The 21480-nt window shown below is 39.3% G+C and overlaps 1 protein-coding gene and 1 long non-coding RNA gene across 6 annotated transcripts in view; one reads left to right on the top strand and one right to left on the bottom strand.

The window, feature by feature from the left end:
• Positions 1-9581, top strand: part of LOC147757195 (uncharacterized) — a 59655-nt gene extending 50074 nt beyond the window's left edge. For 3 of the 4 annotated variants that reach the window (XR_015322977.1, XR_015322975.1, XR_015322976.1), the window contains 2 exons: positions 8924-9096; positions 9443-9581. This is a non-coding gene — a long non-coding RNA (uncharacterized LOC147757195). The remainder of the gene's footprint in view (positions 1-8923; positions 9097-9442) is intronic. The other variant, XR_015322978.1, reaches the window with a different exon arrangement.
• LOC111248046 (oxysterol-binding protein-related protein 1-like) overlaps positions 1-21480 on the bottom strand; it is a 114018-nt gene that overhangs the window by 85489 nt on the left and 7049 nt on the right. The gene's annotated exons all lie outside the window — the stretch shown is intronic.

Below are 21480 nucleotides of genomic sequence, written 5' to 3'. Positions count from 1 at the left end.
CGGCGGTTATCGAAACGTACACTTTGATTTATAGTCATTATAAAATAGTATGCATTATAAAATTAGAGTAAACAGTTTTCAATGATTATTGCAAGCTCTTCTTGTTTGGCCAGAGATCGAAACGAGGTAACTTATGTGTGACGTAAACTAAGTAAAACGTCGAAAAAAAGCATCTCACCACAAGTAAACTTACATTACTTGTTGAGTAAGTAGTATCTCTTTAGCGGTAGAATGCAGTCACTATTTGCAATTCCTGAAACCATTTGCTTCGTCTATACGTTTGGCCCTCTGTTTCGACTTTTACGTCCGGTATCGCCGTTAGGCATTCCATTCAACGGCTGCCTCCCAGCACGAAAAAAGTTTGTCCACGTTTGGCTCTTAACTGCATTGATTAAACTTTTATAAACGGAAAAATGTGTGTTTATACAAATATTGTTTTCACATTAAAGTAACGAGATGTACCAATTACTAACGATCATAGCGGGCCTACAAATCGAAACGTATATTTTTTTCTGGATTTAATAATTGGCAATTAAATCAATGCCATAGGTTGTCAACGTGCTCATGAAGGGGTGATAGGGATTCAATGCGTAAAACATTTAATTTAGCCAGATTTCATTTAAAGCATTTCAAAAGTAGCAATAATAATAATGATGACAGAAAACAATGGTTTTCAACAAGTAGAAAAAGACACTCGCTAAGGTTGAATATAGTTAGTCAGCATATTAGTTCTTGGCGCGTGAAATATGGAACAAATATTTCATAAACAATTCACCAAGAAAGCAATAAAGGTTGAAGAAAACGGTCTTTACAAAAAGAAAAAAAAATATAATAGAAAAATTATCATGACTTCTAACGCCCGAACATGTGCTTTCCGCGGAACCAAACTGTTTTACGACGGAAACCATGGATAGAATATTCCTTAATTTGTGCGACTTCGAACGTAATTTCTGCTGTATACAAACCTCAGTTTTGCGTGCTTCGTTTTAATGAAGGCATTTTGTCGTACGTATTGGCAGATAGCCGATGCTGACGCGGCCAAGGACTGTCGCAAATTGTTCCAGCTGCATCGGCCTGCTGTCATCGTTGTTCTTGACGAACGTTAATTATGAAGCGAACCTACCTCTCAATGGTTCACACACGTATCTGAGGGCGAAATGCAGGCATTACTACTAGCCTATAGTCGTTACCCGTCGCATCAATAGTAAAGAATAGCAACCAATGAATACGGCACACATCCGAGCCGTCCTCTGTAAAACTGATTGAATTGATAGAAAAAATATTGCATTTATATAGGTGTATCTTAATAGGTGGCGCTTAATTTTGTTGGGTCTTCAATTTACTGTACTCGTTCAGATGGCACAATTTACGCCTCTAAACATTCGCCGAATCTTCACTTTAGACATTTTTGCTACAAACTTCAGAAACGCTCATATTATCACGAGTATCTGAAATGAGAGTTTATATATATGTACATATATATGGCGGCCGATCCGAGTTTTCTTTTTTGAATGTAAGCTTGGCTTAACGCATAACCGATATGGTGAAAACGACCTGTTTAAAGAAAGTCATTAAATCTATTTTCGAACAACTAAACACATTAGAGAAGGCTATCGAGGCAATATGGTTAATGATTCTCTATGAAACGCAAGTGTGCTATGGATTTGATATTTTGACATCGTTTACAAATAAACCTGAGCCGATCGCTTCTAGCCTCCAAAAAAGCTGTTTTGTAAATCAATTCATTTTGAAGCGACGCAGAGATTCATTCCGAGGTGAAATTGATTCAGTGAAGTAGGTCGTTGCTTGGAAACGAGCGACGACAATGGTTATACGCGCAACGAAGACAATCACAGGACTTGGAATGACAATCTCGTAGTATTACTTAGGACAAATTGTAGGGCGCTTTGGGGCTGATATCATTTCGCTGGCCATTTGACAAAAGAGAATTCTGCTGTTTTACGTTTTAACGCTTCGGTCCACTTTGACGGACGTGTCTTTAATTCTATTTTTTCCTGGTAGATGTCGTTTAGTCAGGATTGATGAAGTGCTCGATGGCTCGCTGCCGGCTGACAGAGAACGCTCACCGGTTGCGTTTCCCGCACAATAGTCACCGAATATGGGAAGTCTTATAATGGCTCACACGATAGAAATTTACGTCTTTACATTCAGTTGTTTCAAAAGAATGTTGGCAAAAGCAATGCTAAAATTTTATTTAAGGTGATTTTTGTTATTAAACATGTTTAGCTGAGTAACCCATTGTTTTCAAGAGACGGACGCGCTAGTATCTATATCCAGTAATTATCAAAAAATAAACAACAATCTATGTAAATTAAAAAAAAGTACAAGGCAGTGGTAGCGGTTTCTGTTAGTAAATCAAACGTCAACACTAGGCGCCTTCCTCTAAAGGAAATATTGGCCCAAAATAAAAATGGGCGCGGTCATATTCTATGTATAAATGTTTGAAGCAAGTACATTGAAATCTACCAAATTGACCAATTATCGTCGGAGACTTAGACGTGGGTCGACTCTTCATAGGACTACGTTGGACCAATAGCTTCTATTAGATATCTGACTTGTTAGGTCAGGTCCGTAAGTGATCCGCAGTTTACCACCGATAATTAGCTCCATTATGCTTGGATAGACGGCACTTCAGAGAACATTTAAAATGGAAGAATAATCTTCGACGTAAACACGTATCTCTTTTCCCTTCTAGGAGGCTTTTGCCTAATGCCTTGGCGTTACTCTTCTCTCCTAACGAATGACGAAATCTCAGTCGCAAAATTTCTGAGCTGATATTCCAACTTCATAGAGACTCAATAATCATTGATGTCGGTTTTAACCACCCGACGTCTAATCGCAACGACGTAATCCATGAGGCCGCGCAAGTTACGGCACTGCGTATTTACCACTTCAACTGGATGGCGGCAGCGCCATTGATTATAATAGTCTATTATCTAGTGAATACGCATTCGTTCGTTTTCTCTATTATAAGCCTGCACGTCTGGTCACCCCTAGCCCTCTACATATATAATGTGATGAAACCCGACTCTTTTCGAGTGTCATTAGTTATAGATTTCGTATTATAACGGTCAGGAACGATCTACGCCATCTTTCTCTCCCATGTTATAAGTAACTTCAAGCCCAAGTCGCTGCCTGAACATTTTCTCGCACCCTTAGGTATGTGCACTGACCCACCATCTGCAGCTACATAAGTACCTGCCCTCTTTTTTTCATCACAATTTTAGCTTTGACGCTCGGTCGTTTTTCTCTGTAGGACGTCGCGTCCGTCCAATTGGCGACACTTTTTCCCCACTTCCGACGCTCGGTCATCATCGCTGTAAACAACAACAACGAACAGCTTCGCCATGCGACAGATCTCTCTTATCTTTCATTCATTGGCCAGCTACTAATAAAACGTTACGTTCGTTTGGACTACTAACTTTTCACGTTACTCTGGTAGTCTTCATAATGGTACTTCTTAAGCAGACTGTACGTCGCCATTTTTTTCCTGTGATTCTTCGACTTTGTATCCAACAAAATTTCTCCAATACATGAAACACTTCTAAGAAATGGCAGGCGTTGTCCATTAGCTGGCGTGGATGCATCATCTTTGATCAAACTGGCCAAACTGCAGTATGAGACAGCACAACTTACAGAGCGATGGCTTGCAAGCTTCTTGAGTTTAAAGTTGTCGCTCTGATAGTTGTTGAAGCTTGTATGTTAAGCGGAATGATAATTGATATGTGTAAACAACGCAAGGTTAAAGAAGCTTTTCATTTTAGATTAACCTAGTAGTTACTAAAAAATGCTGCGTCCCTTCTCCGCTTCCTGATTTTTAGTTTGAAATAAAGCTTTCCCCCTTTTCGTTACTTTTCTCTCTCTCTCTCTCTCTCTCTCTCTCTCTCTCTCTCTCTCTCTCTCTCTCTCTCTCTCTCCCCTCTCTCTCTCTCTCTCGCTCTTTCTCTTGCTTCAATCATATTGCTCTGTTAAAAAAAAATGCCGTGTTCTTGCTCTTTTTAGATCTTCCCTTATTTCATAATGTTCTCTAGACACCCTAACTCCTATTGTCAATACCTTTGTGTTAGTAGCTTTTTCTTAACTAGATTTCTTACTGACATAAGACTGCTCAACTGTGCGTGTTCAGTCTTACTTCTAGCGGAAACGAAAACATGACAGCTTAGTATTACATGCTCCGGTCCGTCCACCTTTCTATGACGATGTCCACTACGATTTCGTCTATCTCTACTGTATATGTCGAGAACTGACTATATCTGTTTAACATTTACGTGGTGTAGTGCCTACACGTAAAGCCTATTAGACCAAATTTTTATGCCTGGGATCAATGATCTAGTCCAGTTGTCTCGGACTGACCCGAACAGCTGCCTCAAGCCCGTGCCCATTCAAATTCTGCCCTTTTTTTAATATGGTTCTGCTTACAGGTCCTGTATTTGGTGCTTGGCTTTCTCTTCGATTAGTATGGCCTACGGGCACATCCTAACGTCAGCCTTGATTCACCTTTTAGCCTACAAACCTCCTGCCATCTGTCCAACATTTTATTTATTACTTTCTTTATCATTGGCAATGAATGAATAGCGCGTTGCTTCGGCAACCGCGTATCAGTCAACTAAGGACGTCTCTTATCTTGTAAAGGTGTGACTGAAGTTTATAGAAAATGTCTTCACGTCTATCAAGCAACGGCGGTCTCTGCGTCAATTTGCTGTTCAAACTGGATCTTATTATCATTATCTTTCTCAGTAGACAAAAATAGGGCCGCCTGAACAATAAGCAATCAATTGGTCTAGCAAATCGCTATGAAAATACTGTATAAATGTTTGTACATTTGTTTGTTTACTTTAATACCACGCAATGATCAATACAATCGGCGAATAGGTCAAACTTAATAGTAAAAATACGAAAAAATATCACCAGTATTGATGGCTATTTATCGATACTGATCAGCATTTAAACGATTGATGACGAGTTAGTTAGATTCGTCACGCGTCTGGAAAACTCATATGGAGAATTTCTTCTAGTAAATGAACAACCTATCTTTTAACAAAAGTACGGGAAAACGGAAATATACGTGAAAAACCCTTACGGTTTTGCGGTTGAAGATTTTCAGGCGGTACCCAAAAGTATATACATATAGATATAGAGCTTGCTTCATTTCATATAGGGTGAGCCAAGAATTTAAACTAGCTATTTATAGCCGACAATGATACCGTATAGCATAGCATGCTTTATGTACAATTGTATAGGTATAAGTTTCAAAGTGGCAACCAATTTGAATTTAGATCCAAACTGGATAATTGGAATTGAAAAGGTGGAACTTTTTAAGTCATTTGAAAAATATTGCTTTATATATTCTGTCGTATTATATCATAAAACCAATGTCAAATAGACCCTTTTAAATACTCCGTTTATACCACAGTAGTCTATTACGAGTTGCAGTTATTCTGTCCTCATATCGGATCAGAATTTCGACCATTGTCGGCAACGGAAAGATGGGTTATCAAGTCTATATCGTGCGTGCAAAATTTCCGTGCGTTCATGTCAAGTAGCATGGAAGAACTATATAAATTGATTTCCCTATGTGGCATTATCTCTCGTCAAACTTCAACGAAGTTTGACAAAGCTTTTATTTTTTCCTAGTCAGCTGTCAAGTTGGAATTGAATTTTCATTTCCGGGCTCATCAACGAGACATTAAAGGACTGCGCTAATATGTAGAACAAGAAGAATAACGATTATTTTTTTTAATTTTCTTCGCGTACTGGTTCGTAACAAAAGAGGACGATGTGACCTGAACTTCAGTCAACTGTTTAATGCAGATTTCCGCTGGAAGGTCTTTGAAGGAGAGCAAAAGTCGATTATTTGTACGTTATTTACATCCTCTGATGCCCCAAGGGTGTCTTCGCTACCCGTTCTGCTAGCCGCAACCCGTAACCCACATGACAGAGCACTTTCCGCTATTTTCGAGGCACTGAATATTCTTCTATAATATAATATATAACCAATTAATATTAATTGATGTTATCTTCCATAAGAAGTCAATAAAGAAAGGTATTTGCTGCTCGACTTCTAAAATAATCCAGTAACTGGATCGTAAAGCTTTATTTTTTTAATTTCCTTTAGTATATATAAGTATTTGCGCATTTGTAAGTTTCGATTTAATACCTTCATTTTTAAACAGGAAAGAGATTGCGTTAATAAAAAATGCTTTAGCAGTTCCAAAAAGTATTATATATAAATATGAAAAAGTATATTCGTTGATTAGTAGACAATACATGATATCGATGAAATAAATAATATCAACAATGGATGCGCATGGGTGGATTATTAGGACGATGATATGGATAAATGCTAAAGAATAAAACAACTTAAAACAGTAGCCATATGCTTACGTCCAGTGAGGCGTATGCAACAAATCTAAAGGTAGAACCTTAGAAGTTAGTCTACCCATTATTACAGATGAGGATATTTTATCCATTTCGGTTGAATCGCGTCACCTCATCCTACAGTATAGCATACTTTTCTTTATTTCGCACTATCCAGATGGCTTTGTCGCGTTGCTTTATTTACTACGAAGATCAATATCCTTCTAACATCCCACGTTTATCTTATAGTGCTACTGCTGTTGCCTCGCTTTTCTTCAATTGTTGTTTGTAAACAGCATGCGATCACGACCTAAAGGCTGTGTTCTAACGCATCTGTACGAACCAATGAAATCGTCCAGCTAAAGATGACACGTAGACAGGCGCATGTTCTCTTACACGAAACGAGAACAGTGCGAAACGATATTGGCGCCGTCGTCGTTGTTAACGCGTTTGTTTAGCAGTAGGTTGATCGCTGCTGCGGTGTGACTGATACCTCAAACGAAGCTGGTGGAGGCCCAGCAACTGGGCCGAAAAGGAGGCTGAGCGTTTTGCTTCTTAATGGATCAGGACCGTTAAAGGATAAAAAAAAAAAAAAAAAAACGCGATCACGAACGCATTCACTTTGCGCGAAAAAACAAAGTGGCAAATGCAACATCGACTCGATTTTCACATTTCCCCTCAAGGGGTCTTGTCTATAACGTCTCGAAAGTAGATGTTCTTCAGAACTGGGGCCGGGTCTAGGACAAATGCCCCGGAAAGATATCATACCACCACGATTTGTTCATTTCGTCGGCTTCGCCTCGTATAATTCCACTCAATTCTATTGTACTGTGTTTTCATCTGGTTATGGAGTTTTTGTTATGCCAGCTTTTTCTTCCCTTTACATTCTACTCGCCTAGCCATCGTTGTTGTTTGCAGACGAGGTATGTCGACGGTTGTTGTCCGCTCTTTTTTTTAGTTGATTTTGCTCGTTAGTTGATGCGCTCGCACTTAGTAATTTTTTTGCCATCGTTATCTGCTGAAGACTGCCCGGGTCAGCTCATTGACCCAACGTAAAGACGAGTACTATTTAAAATGCTGTCGTACGATGCAGTAGGCCAGCCTCTTGTTGTTATCATTGTTTCTATCGTCAGCATATTTCTGATGGCTGATTTAGTATTAGTTAGCCAAATGCGTGGTCTATTCCATCGTGAAATGCTGTTACTTTTGATTTAGGGCGTTTCGCGCGCACGGAAACTTGCCCAGCTGTACAAATTAACTTGGCACTTTCAACTGACACTGATTGGGTCACCTGGGGGGGTTTTACAATGTGTAAATTCGCTTGAAAATTAAGTAACTTTTAGAAACTGCGTCAATAAATGGGATGAATGCTTTCTGAATATATTATATATTCGACTATAATACATAGAATGGTCGTAAGGTAAACTCAACTGTTACTACGACTCTTCAGAACGACTGTAATATATAATATAATTTTAACAATTTACAGATGAGATCACCTTAATCACTGTTGTTAGCCATTGAGTTAAAGCGGGTAATATCATAGTGGTACTTCAGGTTCAATTTTACAATACAAATGAAAATTACGATATATCTAATCGATCGTATTGACATTGTTACAAGGGTTAATTTTGAGACGAAGTTTATCTAATTCTATAATTTGCGATGAATGTCCTTTTACATTATTTTTATTATAACGATATTTTTATTGTAAAAAATAAGTTTTTGTTTGTATTGCTTCTCGTCGCGCATCTTCCACCCAGATAACGTATTCATTAGCTAATTGGGATGATAAAGTTGCTAAATCAAAGGATACACACTTGGTTTCAAGCTAGAAAGAGCTATCGTTATATATCTATTTTTCGGAACTTCTAATGTATCTTCTTTGATTATCATCTTGGTGTTCCGTTTAGCAACAAATAGCATGTCATACATGGTTTCGATATCACCTACCGTCACCTGTCCTTCCGTTCGAATCTGGCCTGCTTTTCTGTCGCCTTTGTCCTTAAACCTATGTAGACGTCCTTGCCGCAGCGTCAACAACAACACTTGACAATAAGAGCAACATGTAACAGTAGGACAAGCCGTCGTGGCTAAAGGAGCAATGAAAACAAACTGACGCTGTCGTTTCCGAGGATGAACGTAGGTGTCAACGTCAAAATCGACTTTAAGACGTTCGTGGTACTGCTACTATTACTGCAGCAGCCGCAACGAGGTGTCGTTGTCGTTGATAATGCCAATGATCTTTTTGCCGGTAATAGTGGGACCGTGATGTTGACGCTGGTAATGGTGCGTGGCCACCACAGGCACCGCATGGGTCCGCAAGCTGACATTACAGCTGTTTCCGTTGACGTCGATACTGCTGCGGTTGTATTATGACCACAAGATTGTTCTCTTCGACAGAGGAAAAAGGGGATTGCCGTAGCTGTCTGCGTTGTATTATCAACAGTGAATATCTAAATACAGCACAGTTGAGGAAAAACGATTCGAGGCTAGAGGAAGATTTCAATCGGCAGAGTAATAATAACGAAATGGTGGTGTTAAGGTGTTTCTTCTTGAAGTACAGATAAGGATCGGCTGACGAACATGATGGCACTTAGAGGACGCGCACATCGATGGAGGGAATGGGGGGCAACGATGATGGCGGAAGGAACAATGGAATCAACTAGAGATCAGAGAATGCTAGGAACGGAAGAACAACTTATCGATGGATATAAAGTAAGTTCCTTCCTTTCTACGAGAGATAGAGTCCAAGGGCTTCCTTGGATCAAATCGCACTTCCAGGAATGACGAGACTTTATAATGTACACAGCCATGTTAACAATGTTTTTCTAAATTCAACACATTTAGCTCTATTTTCCTCTGTAGGCAATATTTATTAAGGTCACTTTGCGAATTATATAGAAGCAGCATTTATTATGAAGTTACTAGTCATGCAGTTTTGTTCTCAAAGCAAAAACACACATCGCAATGTCAGTATACCAGTAGTAAGCTACTGACAATAAAAGTTATCTATTTGCACTGGTAAAGGGCGATTACTCGAGATGACTTCCTTTTATTCCAGCTGGCGCAAACGCTGGACGCAATCCCAAAACGCACCGCCGTCAGTTTCCTCAGAGTTCTTAAAGGAAAGATAAACTTGTACGAGCTAAGCAAGTAAATCCAATGCTCAACTATGAACGTGAACATGAAAGGAAAACGCAGGTGGGGACGATCAAAACGGCTGTCACGTTATCGGGCATCTAGTACGTCTGTGAAAATCGATTACGTGCATATTAATCGCTCTATTATAGTTATTGATAAAAAAAAAAAGAAAAAAAGACACGGAATGGTACCATGTTGCCTATCAGCAACTCGATTCGAGAGTCTGAGAATCCTGTGTCTCGTACTGATACTATTGTCCGTATTCAGTGAAACTCAGCAACAACGAATCAATTAATGACTGTGTTGTTGTTGTTGTTGTTTGTTGCCTGTGAACAATTGCTGCTACAGGAGTACCAGTGACGGAGACTGGTGCTCTACGTCGGATGTACGTACATGCATCTTTTCTTGATGAGCAGCATCTATATTTATATATGCAGGGTGTCCCGAAAAAAGTAAAGCCGTTTCAGCTTATATAACAGGTTTCACTATCAATTAAACAAAATATAGTAGACTACAATGGCCAACCGTGAGCGAGCTATGGACGCAGTAAATTGGGTAGTAGCGTAAAAATAGATTTATGATGACGTGGATGTGCATAATAACAATGATCGAAACAAAGAGGTTGCATCGTATGTGCAGTTATCTTTCTGGTGGCTATGAAGCACATTGAAAGAAACGAGTATAATTAGTTTCTGATAAACACGCTTGAGGTGCGGCACTTATCAGCGTACTCTTCTGTTGTCTATTGTAACGCTGTTGAATCATAATGAAAGACAAAATAGCACCTGTATCGCATCATTGTTCATTCAAATCATATCAACGTAAGTTTTATATACATTTAACACTATGGACACTTCTGGTCGAAATGACCCATCCCTAAGAAGTTTTTATAATTAAACGTAAGCTTTCGATGGCGTAAAGTTCGCTGGTGAAATGATCGAGTTGCGCAACCGAAAGCGTAATAATAGCTGGTGATAACGTCTAAGTTTGTGAACCGGTCTTGCAGACGGTCATATTGATCTTTACTGGTAAATTAAGACGGAGTTAGAACGTCAACGCAGCCGGCTGTCGGTGTTGACCATCCGTGTAGATGTGTGCACTAAATGCAGATTCTACTGCTTGTCCTTACGTAAATGCAAATATAGACAATCTTTGCATTTACTTAATTTAAAAAACTTTGATTGCTTAATATGCCAGACACTATCCGGCGTATTAGACTGCCAACAATTAAATACGCCGTTTGCAAAACGCGGACGACTTATCAAAAAAGATACCCGTTATATTCCTTTGATAGAAATTAATGTGGTGAATTGCATCCAATACTCTGCGTCAGAAAGATGTAGAGAATGAGAATGTAATAATCGCTGAGGGCACACCGCTGCGTAGCTATAATAGAGTAGAGGCTTACGACAGACATGAATCCCAAATACACACCTCAAACGCGCACTTCTCTGTATTAGAAATCTTCCACGCACTCTATTATGTTTAATCTTTCTTAACATCTAGAATTTATATAGGCGTATTTGTCCATTCTTAGTGGTATAGCAACGCGCAGCCGCCCAAGGAAAATGATCATCGATCACAGGCAATGTTCGTACGAGACAAGGGGTCAGATCGTCCAGGATGCTAAAAGCACACGTTTTCTTTTAAGGTTGTACGTCCATTATTTCTCTATTCCGACATTGAAACGTCAGCATTATAGTTGTTTCCCACCGGCATTATAGTTTTTTGCCGGCATTGTCTGCTCATTATTTCTTCATGAAGTCGACGATAAGATTTTCTACGGCTTTTATTTATACTGCAGTGACGACGGGCTCGTAGCAGCATAAATGCGGTTTATTCGGAGGATAGCTCATAGTAACATAGCAACAGCAACAGTGATTCCTTGCGTAGTACGAGCGCCGTAAGGCCCGGCCACGCCACCTACTTACGTATTCCAGTATAGCGTCTTGAACTGTTCGCATTCTCCGTTATTTTGAAAGCCTCTTCTGTATGCTCAAATCGAATTCTTCTGCTCGATTACTAAAACGACACCCGTCGACGCTTAGACATACGCGGCCCTGCACCCGTGCGCCCCTTATTGCAGGTTCGTTTCAGTGGCAACAGACGTCGTTCGACCGTTCGGCTTCGAACTTCAACAACCTTTACAACAAATTACCAACTTTCTAACTTTGGCTTACACGCCAAGGCCGATATGGAAGTGCTTGTGGATACCTGCATGTCCGCTTGGTTTTCCAGCGTGACACGATTTCATTGCGGCTCCTACAAGGGCTCGTGTGACCCGCAACAGCGCTATATTCCCTGTAATTCAACAGAGAAGTATGCACCCAAGAACATCTGCGCCTTTATCAAGGTGTAACAATGGTTTCGTACGAACGAGGTTACCCGTATGGCGTTGTCAAGCTTGGCACCATCAGAAACCTCGCATGGGCAACAGATCCTTACGCATCACAACTATGCGTCGAATCTGACTGCTGTTTGCGTTGGGGTGTCTGGCTTGAAAAGGACGACCTGGACGACAGCCCAGATTCTCGTACTACTTGACACGCTAGTGGATGACTCCGCCGATGGTCCGCAAACCTATTCATTGAGACATGCGACGTAGCACGCAACCTTCGCAAGAGTTGCAGTAAAATAGTTCACAAAGTCATTTCAGTATCATGATTTTTTGATATTTTATAGGAACGTGTCGAATTCAAAAGGCAGCCTAACGCGCTCTAATAGAAATGGTTTTTCCTGCATAAATGTGTACAGCTCATTGTCAGGCCTACGGACATCGGCATAGTATTTTGCCGCGTGTAGTAATGCTTGACGAGCTTTAGATGTTCCCTGCGCCGTTCAAAAATAATTCGAACGAGTATAGAGCTTGGTGTAGCAGATGTCTCTAGATCGGCCTGAATAAGCGCTTGTTCGATCAGCCATAAACTTCCACCGCCGTTTCCAATGTCGCAATCCGTTGCGCAGGCTTCCCGAGTAGTTTACAAGTCATGGATTCACGAGTTGCTGCAATAAATCGGGGGTGTCTTCTGTTAACTCATAGTAGTATTAAGGTGATATTTATGCAAACGTCAAGGCAGATTTGCCATTCTGGATGAGAATAATTAGTCCAGAGCGACAATTCTACGGAAGATCTGATGATCCGTCGTGAGAATCACAGTTCAGATATAGAGAGAAAAGTTAGTTAAATGAAGTAGTAGAGATGGGACGGCAAAATTGGGAGCCATACGACATTTTATCTAAAAGGGAAAATTGTGTTGATCCCAGTGGAATGGCCATACTGATCATAAGGCCTTTTTCATCGATTACATGTATATCAATCTACGTTTTCATATCGATTGCACACAGATGAGTTATCGTGCACATTATCTTCTATATAGAATCGGTCTCGATTCGTAGCTCAAAATTGCATCACCGTGGGCAACGGCCCTTCGCTACCATTGCTCTCTGTATTTCTCAAGTCTAAAGCCAACACAATGAAAAACTCGCATGTAGTGAGTGCTCATGTCCGTGCATGGAGTTCGACTAGCTCCTAATGCACCTAGGTTTTATTTGCAAGTTTTCCGTTACCCGTATAAATAATTCCAAAAGCATTGCAATAAAGCCCTGTTTTTTTCTAAAAATACATGATCTATTGCGACGTATGAAATTGTGACTAAGATCACTACGCAAATTATATCGGTTTAAGGCTTTATGTTTATTAGTCCTCAAGTGGTGCGAAAAAATCGGTTTACCTTCTCTGCCCTATGGTCGCTTTATCTGGAATGAGTTTCTTCTGTACAAAAGTCTACAGAAAACCCCTTGTTGACATGAAAGAAGGAATTAATAGTGTTTTGCACTTTACATTATTTTCCTATTGACATTTTAAATTTGCGCGTAGGTAAGTATGCTCCTTAGTATGGTGTTCTTTTTTTAACAATATGACATCTCGAATGCTCCAGTCGTGATTGTTAACATTGTATTTTGTTGTTTTCGTGAGATTCAGCATGAGTGGCGTATCTGCTCTGCTTCGGCCTAACGGCCAGATGATTTACGTATACAGAAAAGCTTGGAAATAGTCTCTAATGGAGAATGATCAGGCCGACCGTAGCTAATGTCAAACATATACTTGTAAATTTCTATTAGGCTAGCTTTTCAAACAATGTGCACCGACCCCTGAACGTCTACGCATGATTCGATCATTAGTGTATTCCAGTCTGGCCTTATTTCTCCATGACAAGAACCGATATTTTTTCTTTTCAAACAATGAAATATATATCTGATTGATAACGACCAACTACCAATATGAATAATGTGCTCAGCTTTTATATCAAATTTTAGCTCGATCGTAGCTATATATATATTGAATAGAATTGATTAAGAAAAGCTCCAAATTGTATTTGTTATATGTTATATCGGAGTAAGTTTAATTTGTGACTGTCAGCAAAGTGTCACCGTCAAATGTGGAAGCGTTAGTAAATCAATATATGGTTACCAAGACTACTGGGCAACATATAAGCTGGCTTAAAGAAAAAGTTATTGTAGATAAGAAGCCTTTTACAGTACCACGTTTCCAAATTAGAAACGTTGGCCACATAAGTCAAAAGAGCGTCCTTAAAACATACAGGAAATCCGGTTCCGAGGGAGGCTTAAGCTCAAAACTCGCGCAGGGCAGACGAAAACCAAAGCAATGTTGATTTTGCAAGTTCCTAAAAAGAGCGCATTCTCATAATATAAAAAGTGTTTTGTTTTGAAGGTGGCAGCCTAGTTTAGGCAACTAATACTATTGTATAAAGAAGGGAAGTTGTTAACTACCGTAACTTTTTTTTTCGTAAGCTCTCTCTTGTGCTTTTTTTACATTGAAAGATTTTGGCCGAAATGTCATAAGAGTCAGATTAATATGGTAGAATTCGCGGACTCATTATATTACTCGCTTGGTTTGTTGCGGGTAAGCAATAACTGTTTCATTAACACACGTACCGCAATCATGTTCTTGCCAAAAGGTATCATCTAAAAGAGTACACGGGATAAAAGAGGGCTTGCTAACAAACAGAGGATCAAATACATGTCTCTGTCCGGTTACCAAAGTCAGCACGCACAATATTTGCAAAGATTAGGTGGTCCGCTGCCAAAAATCTGGAACTAACCTATTGTTAAAGATAAGTTATGTATGCACTACATATATTCATTCTGTATCAGCGAGCGACTAAGAAAGAAGTACTTAAAAAGCCATTTGAGTAGTTGCCAATCTTCTTCTAGATAGAAAGCTTTCTTGCACTGAAAACTTTCATTACGTCCCATATTAGATACCTTACGCAGATACGTTACAAAACCAGTCTATAAAATTTTAACAAGGAATCAATCAAATAACTAATCTATTACGTTTACTACACGAAGTGCAAATATTTTTGGAGAAATCTCATATTCGAAGCAAAACGTTCGATTTTTCGCCCCCCTTATTCTACCACTTTACCCATGCTTGTACCAACCAGTGCGTAAAATATTATCTCGGTGGTCAAAGTTGGCTGATTTGTATATTCCACTAATGCTTGCTTTGACGTTTACGTTTCATACACACAGATAATTTACACTGAAAAGGTTTGGAAAACGCATAGAATTGTTCACAACCATTGCGCAAAAAATGTGTGCACGTGGTGTTCTAATCTAGCAGCATCGGGCTACCTGATGATAGGGACCCGCGAGATTTACATACGAAGAGGGAGGGGCTTATCCACCATAAACTCGGTTGCGTCTGTGGTGGTAAATTGGTTTGGGGTGCGTTTCTAAGGGATCTTTTGGTTTCAAACGTGTTTTTTTTTTCTTACAAAACGTTAAACTACCGACGCTTTATTTCACCTGAAGACGACTTTTCTATAGCACAAAAATAAATTGACTATAATATAGACTGTAGTTACTTTCCTTTACCTTCCAGCCTTAAGCAGACATCGTTTAGTGAGTATTCACTAAACACAGCGTACAGGCTTGATACGTTCAGAGGAAGATAATAAAATGATAGCAGTAATAGATATTTTATACAGTTCTACATTATATTATTATGAAGACACACAGGGGAAGAAAAGAGTAAAGCTGTTGCTTCAAAACGTAAAGCTAGTGAAGCATTTTAGTTGAAGACAGATTCTAAAAAAATGCGCATGCTCAACATGCAAAAGGGCTTTTCTCGAACGCGTAGATTATGCCCCAAAGGCCCTCTGCAAATAGCACAGTTTTACTGAATGTCGTGTTTTTTATAGTCGACAACGTTATTTACCGTAATCACATGCATGTAGTTCAACAAAGCTGAATAACATACAGCTTTAGAAATGAGCAAGAGAGAACTAATAGCCGGCAAGGATAGATGCCCTGTATTTATAGAAATACAACTTTATGGATTTACTGAAAATAATTAGTTATCTTAAACGGACACAAGGTTCGTACACGTCTAAAAGCAAATCGTCAAAAGTATAACGTCATTGTATGTATCTAATACAGTGCCTTGGATTTGTACCAGTCTACCACTCGACTGGCATAATCTGATAATACATTTTAACGTTTCACCACGTAACTATTGGGGCCGCTTGAAGCAGACTGTTATACTCGCTGTACCCTTTCTCAATCATTATTCGAAAATTAACATAAGATATATATGGTTAGGGCATAATACCGCCCGCCTCTTATGAATGCATTGCGCCTTAACACAAACGTCCCATGATCGGGACCTGAAAAGAGAGCTTAGGACGAAGCCACCTTTCCTCAAAGAAGAGACCGTCTCGACTAACTCACACCGGACAACAGGGAAGAGGGATAGCAAAATGACACAGATCGGCATGTGAAAGATCCTGTTTAACATATGTAAGCTACCTTGCTTGCATAGCATTTTATCACCGATAAATAAAAAGTGTAATTAGTCTTGCAGTAAAAGAACAAACGACATTGACAAAAATAGGAAAGAACGTATTGTATAGGCCATGTATCCCAGCATAACTTAGCATAACACTGGCAAATTTTTAGGCGAATGATATGCTTTGAGATCGATCATAAGACCACAACAAGAAGGAGCCAATTATAAAAGCCATATATATATATATATATATATATATATATATATATATATTGTACTACCGTTTTTATCAAATTCCATGAGTGCTATTTAAGACTCGAATTCATTGCCTCGTGATGAAATATGGTAATAACGATATCCCTATGGACAAAAATATTGGCTCTTGACCGGTAGGTAACCTGGGTTAATACAAACGACCGCATATTATTTTATTTGCCTTTATCGCCCACCTTCTTTCGCGCACAGACTTTTAAGATTTCTAAGTATTCTGTGGCGTCGAAGGATATCATTCCTGAACATCTTATATTTAGTCAACGGATTAAACACACAGCAGTAATCAACGGTATCGTAATGGCATCCAGCTTCTGCTCCTTCAAGGCCTGAAACGGTTAGTGAGACATGTTCGTCCCATCCGACCCAGATTTATTTTATGTAGGCATTATTGTAGCCTATTTTAGTTGTTCCACCTCTATCGGACAAAAATCACTCAGTATGAAAAGAATAATTACTATCGTTACTTCAATTATTGCTATTATTAAAAATGGCTGTTGTTGTTAACAATAATGGTATTGACAATAATAATCGAAATCGTTTTACATCATAGGGACAAGGCGGGTAGAACGGACTCGAGTCCGCATCGGTTGAGCTAAGTTTTCGACTTAGATAGCTAGTAGCTAATCTTATTACATGCACCAATATGAAGTTGATCGAAATCTGGCCTCATATGAAAAATATACGATATCGTTTGTCTGCTGTTTTAGGTTTTTTTTTTTAAGTACATTTGAGCGTAGTTATATCATAGTCCATAATTTTTATAGATTATTATGTTAATTTGTTTTTCCAAATTTTAATTTATGGAGTGAAATTGGTTTATTCTTGCCTAGTTTTAGTTGTTCGTGAAATCGAAAGTTCGAACCCGTTCTACAAGAATGATTTAGTCTCGCTACCGAGAAGTTATCATTGAAATCCCAAGGAACACGCTAAGGCCCTAGAAAGTTTCTTTGCTTCACTTTCGATTCGTTTCCATTCGATTTAATATGAAGGCACCTTTCTCAAAGGTACATGTACACATCGGCTTTCAACAGACATTGAGCATACTTGCTAAGCTTCTTTCTTGAACATTTTTAATGAATATTTGTCACGACAGCACATGAGAATAATGCTTTTGTTAAAGTATTACTATACAACCCAACGCGCGTCGCTATGGTGTGAACGAGAGGGCGCAAAATGTGCCACTGACCGCAACCTGCAACAGGTCTGTGAAAATATGCTTTGTGACTGAATAAAAACACAAAGCGTTTATACAGAAATTACGACACAACGAATCATAATAATCACCTGTAAAACGTGCTGCCGCCGTCAAAGATTTTTTTATTAGAGCTCCTAATTTAGGTAGTTCTCACGGTTTTTATAAAAAAAAAATTGTTCAAAACTAAGAGACTGTGCTGTAAGAGAAAGTTGTCAAATGCTCGCATTTTTCATGCATACATGTAGGATGCCTCAAGATTCTAAAAAACTTACAGCAATTCCGAGTATGGTTCAGCTATTACATCTAGTTTACACTTTCTAAAAAAAAAAAATTGTATTTCATTGAAGCAAAACACTTGTCGATCACTTCTTATAGGGAAAACAGCCCCTACAGCCCCTAGATGACGAAAACGGGAGAAAAGATAAGGAAATTAACGTTTTTCTCAGCGTATCTTTCTACGCAGTAAGCATAGGATAAGCACAGGTTCGACCTTGTCCAAGCTGTTACTAAAGGTAACAGAACTTGTGTTTATACAAGTATTTTTTGCAAGTATCGCTTATGTGGGAATAACAGAAGAAAATGCTGTTGTTCTATGATTCACTCACAAAAAGTCCATATTCAGAAAAGGTGCGTCATTGTCAACAGAAGAAGCAGTTCCATCAGCGCAGGCGCTACGGCAGCGCAATATTAAGTTCTCTTCCGCTAGCATTCCAACAATCAAAATCCGCTTAAAGGTGCGGTGACCATCTAATGAATATTTTCATGTCCGTATGGATGACGCTGTGGTTTGTAGTCTCTTTCACAGCTAAAATGAACGCTAAAAGTTCAGGGAAAAGAAGTTGTCTACTTGGGACTAATTCTGCTATTGTTAAGTTTTAAGTAAAATAAATGTTTTTCCCAAATGCGGACCTTACCCGCGGAGTAGCCCAGATTGTATATTTTTAGCCAATTTAAAGCGAAGAATGCATATTATTGGAGCCATTTTTAATATACGATTCTGACGAAAAGAGGAACTTCTCTAAGTATAATTTCAAAGGGACGTCATTCTTAGCATCAACTATTAAAGAGTCCCTAAATTATATGAGCAGCGCCAATCGAACTGTCATTTAAGTCCCCGCTTTTTCGCTCCTACACAGATCAAAACAAAGACACCTATGCCATAGACACGAAGGTCATGTTAAATTAGCGACTCTTATCAATAGCCTGAATTTGCGTGAGTTATCGATGGGCATATATGTTTCTTATTGCACAACTTTAATTAAAATGATGGTTAACGGGGAAAGCTGCTGCTGCTGCTGCTGCTGCTGCTACGGCTGCAGATGCCAACGGTGTTCAGATGACGAGCACTTAGCAAGAACGTTGGTCGGCGATGCTACCCCTATGCGGTTCCATATGGGCAGCAACGGTGCCGCTATCGACGTCGTAACCGCCATTAGCGACGCGTGCATAGAGACCTGACTGATGCTTAGCGGACCAGCGAACATGTTGTGCCGATAACTCAAGCAGTATCGATGCCTGCGTGTCCAGCTAGTATAACGCTGGCGTTCGTACAGTTGATTTTTCCTTTTCTAGTAGTACCACTAGTATCCAGGCGTCGCTATTATCGTTGCCGCCTTGATGGTAACTGCTGGCCCAACCGCCGCGATTGTAGAAATAGTCATAATGACGGCTGTAAATGTCTTCGTGCTTTCTATTTTCGTTCGCATATTTGGTGTCCGCGTAAACCGTAATAGACACGGAAACTTAGCGGTCACCTGGTACTGCTCACTGATGTCTATTGCATTTAGAAGAAATCGCTACGGTGACTGCTCTGTCCAATGCATGTACGTGGCATACTGATATTGTTCCACGCAATGAATGAAATAAGATAGTTGCTTTGTGAGTGAAGTGATCACGCGCCATTTTATTCGTATGCTACATTCAAGTTCTGCTGCTTGTCCTAAGTTGTATTCGGGCGCTTACAATTATAGCTGGCGTCAGTCTAGTCCTGCACTACTAACAGGATGATCAACAGACCAAAAAACATTTGCTCGTTTCGAATACATACTGTAGGTTTTATTCCTGAGAGAGTTTAGAGATTTTCGTTGTATTTCGTGGAATATCACATAAGCAATAATGAATGTAAGGTGCGAGTACTTATGTGCTATTTAAGAATTAACCGATACTGTGGAGACGATCTCGTTAGGATTTATGTGTCACTTGTAGATGATCAAGCTTCGTTCTTTACAGAAAAAAATAAACCAATTCGCAATAGGCCAAATCAAGGTTGATATAGCACGACTATAGCAACAGACGAATGCTCTATTATTAATAAAGGCCTCAATCGAGTCTTCAATGGACCTCTACTCATAGGTTCAAATCAAAGGGGCCAGGAGTCTAGTATCCTAAACTCGTTGTTAACATTAGTGAATCAAATCCGTCTTCAGTTTTGTATAACTAGAAAAAATACATAATGGGAAACCTAGTCAGTAGCGCAGCCTAACAGTGTGTAAGAGTATTGCGGGCTGAAGGTCAAAGGGGTTTAGAAAATTCGCTTTTTTCCTCCCCCCCCCCCCTTGATACGATGGCGGAAGCGGTCGCAATTGGGTGGAAAGAGCACTGGCTTTTACGTATAAAACAACACTTACATGGCATTGGTAGTCATCGTAACCATTTACAGTGTGAGCCTGCTTTTCGCGGGTTTTGTAGGGGATCGAAGTAAGCCTAGTTATGTCATGGACCGGATGACCCTTTTTACAATACGTCACAGTTCAGATCTGAGAACGTTCAGCTGAAAGTCAGTCGGGGGTCAAAAACTCATAAAAATGTTGCTCAGATACTAGGCTATAGCAGTGCTTATATGTTAAATATTTGATCAATAAAAAAGTATGCATTTCATTTCGGGAGCTGAAAGTGGGGTAATGCCTAAATGTTTACCATACCAACTGTTAAATTACAGGACAGGTACCTAGTTAGATACTCACTCAAACGCTTAGACAACGTCAATTATTAATTTCCAATAATGTATTAGAACTATGTTAAAGCGTTTACTTGTACAAGCAAATGTTTTATCTGAAACTTATTTGAAAGTACCAGCCTAAAGTCTAGCTGCTGAAACCGGATAGCAGCTAAGGGCAGATTTAGAACTAGGTCAAGAATATCTACAGCAGAACTATAGTCAGCAGGGTTCCTTTCAAGTTTGTCGACCTTAATACTACCACAATCTATGTACGGCTTCACAACAACTGAGTCGCGGCTATTAAGTGAATATTTAGAGGGGTAATTTATCTACCAATTATATTATTTATTTGTCTCAATTTAATGACATCATCATTTTTTTGTTTTGACCTCACCATGTGATATCTAGTAACAACAAGTAGCTCAAGCTACAACCAGATTTGCCGGCTACGAGAATCGTCGTTCTTAGATCTTGTTATAGTCTCAGTCTATATGGGCATGCAATTGTATGCTACATGATATTACCTCTCATTAATTAGTAGTATTGATACTATTATTTATTTTTTTTTTCATACTATTGTAGCCATACTAAATGCTGATTTTTTTTTTCTGCGAATTGCAATTTGAGTTAGGTTGCAGCTGTTTTGGGTTGTCAGGCTTAATATATTATCAACAGTATGCTGTTTTACATTCTGCTTTTATACGCCAAGACCTATCTAAACATTTAACTTATACACAC

The sequence above is a fragment of the Varroa destructor genome, unplaced genomic scaffold, assembly GCF_002443255.2.
Source record: "Varroa destructor unplaced genomic scaffold, Vdes_3.0 BEIS01000003.1, whole genome shotgun sequence".
Lineage (NCBI taxonomy): Eukaryota > Metazoa > Arthropoda > Arachnida > Mesostigmata > Varroidae > Varroa > Varroa destructor.
The sequence above is the reverse complement of the archived record's forward strand: the minus strand, read 5'-3'. Positions and strand labels throughout refer to the sequence as shown.